Source organism: Phascolarctos cinereus, unplaced genomic scaffold, assembly GCF_003287225.1.
Source record: "Phascolarctos cinereus isolate Bilbo 61053 unplaced genomic scaffold, phaCin_HiC Scaffold_5;HRSCAF=322, whole genome shotgun sequence".
NCBI classification, from domain to species: domain Eukaryota; kingdom Metazoa; phylum Chordata; class Mammalia; order Diprotodontia; family Phascolarctidae; genus Phascolarctos; species Phascolarctos cinereus.
The window spans coordinates 220,278,272-220,280,484 of record NW_027555958.1 but is presented as its reverse complement, the minus strand read 5'-3'; positions in this window follow the sequence as shown (position 1 = coordinate 220,280,484).

Below are 2,213 nucleotides of genomic sequence, written 5' to 3'. Positions count from 1 at the left end.
CATTAAATTCCAGTTACTCTGTATCACCTCCAAGTTCAGATATAAAATTCTCCATTTGTTTTTCAAAGCCGCTCATAATATGCTCCCTGAAACTTTATTGTCTTCTTACATTGTGTACCCTCTCCGTCATATAATCTGCAATCCAATTACAGAGACCTTGCTATACTTCAAACAAAATAATTTCACCTTCCAAATCAGGGTATTTGCACTGGCTGTCCCCCATGTGTGGAATACTCTTCCTCCTCATCTGCATCTCCTACTTTCCCTGGCTTCCTTCAAGTTTGAGCTAAAAATTTACTTACTATAAGAAGTGTTTCTTGATCTAGTACCTTCCCTCTTTTGACTACTACCAAATCGCCCTGTCTATATCTTGGGTTTTTTTTTTCATGGTTGTTTGCATGTTTTCCCCCCTCATTAGAATGGTAGCTTCTCAAGAGCAAGGAACTGTCTTTTGCCTTTCTTTGTATCCACAACACTTAGCACACTGCTGGGTACTTAGTAGACAATAGCTGTGTATTGGTTGATTGAAATACCACATACTATCATATTCTGTTAATGTGTTAGTTACTTTTGTTGAAGTGATCTTTCCTTTTTTTTTTCTTTTCCTTTTTTTGTTATGAGATCTGAATCTCTAGGTAGAGTAGGAGTGTGTTTAGAAATGATGATGCAGAAAAATTAACATTTTCAAAAGACAAAAACAAGAGAATTGGATTAGATGATCACTGAGCTCCCTTCTAGCTTCAAATCTATGATCCTACGAATTTGAAATCTTTGAAGTAGAAGGGAGGTGAAAAGATGGGACTGGCATGACTCTCTGTGGGAAATGTCAGCAAGAAAATTATTCAATTAAGTTCAACAAAAATTTATTAAGCTTCTAACTATGTGCAATGCAGAGCGCTAGGCACCTGTGATGGACAGATTTAAAACAAAATCGTCTCTTCCCTAAAGTGGCTAGTGGGGATTTTTGGGGTGGAGAGAAAGAGAGAGAGAAAGAGATGGAAGGAAAGTAACAAGTATTTATTTAGGCCCTACAATATGCAAGGTATATGGGGAACATTTGGCTACCATATCCATAATGTTATCCTAATTATTGTGTGAAGTGAACCTAAACAGTTTAACCAGTATATTGATGACCTTTGTTGCAATAGTCAACGAAAGTACTGATTGGATCATGTAAATCTAACCATCAGTTTACAGCCTGGCTGCCAACCACATATGACAGTCTAATTTTCAGTTTCTCACAGACTCCTGACTCCTACTACATGTTCCCTCCCCTGCTTCATTCTTCTCCCTTGTACTATACTCAAGCAATGAAAGTTCACAGAACACACCCCCTTCTGTTTTCAAGAGTTAGCCGTTCACACATTCTTCAGCTCCTCTCCCCATAAGACAAAACAGTATGTTCAGAACCTAGTAGACTGTTTTGCCTATAATGGGCACCTGATAGATGAGTGTGGAATTAACCTACATCTAACTACCACAAATAGATTCTCTTTATGTGGTCAGTACTTGCAATGGTTACACAGCTAGGTCTCTATTAGTTCAAATAACGAATCCCAAGAGGTAGGTGCATTATAGTTTTATTATTGTAATTCACACTGCATGTTTCCATTGGGCTGGAACCAAGTGCCATATTTTACATAATTATGATTTCAAATAATGCGAATTCAAATACATGGGACCATTTCTTGAATTCATTATACACACTAATCAAGATTTGGCTGTAACTCACATCATTCAATTTTTAGAGGTCAGAGGGCTCTGATACTTACAAAGTGGATCTTTTTGGATCTTGGATCACTCACATAGATCTCATTTGGATCACTCTAAAGTCTCCAAAGGTAAGCAATTTTCCTCCCTGCCTTCTTACCATGAAATTCAGGCCTTAACCATACTTAAGTAGCATAACAGAATGGCAAGTAGTCTGGGTTATACAAATATTAGACAGGTGGCCTTGGAACTTTGTCAATTCAGTTCTCTGGGCCTCAGGTTCCTTGTCTGTAAAAATGAAAGGTTAGATTGAAGATGCTCTGTGTCGTAATGGAAAAGGAATGTGCCCGTCTGGGCCTTAGTTTCTTTATGTTGTTGTTGATTATAATTGTTGCTGTTGTTGTTGTTAAAATGATGAGTTTCACCAGACAGTCTCTAACAGCCTTTCTAGCAATATGACTCTATGCCATTTGGAGACAGTACCCAACTTCACCTGACAAATG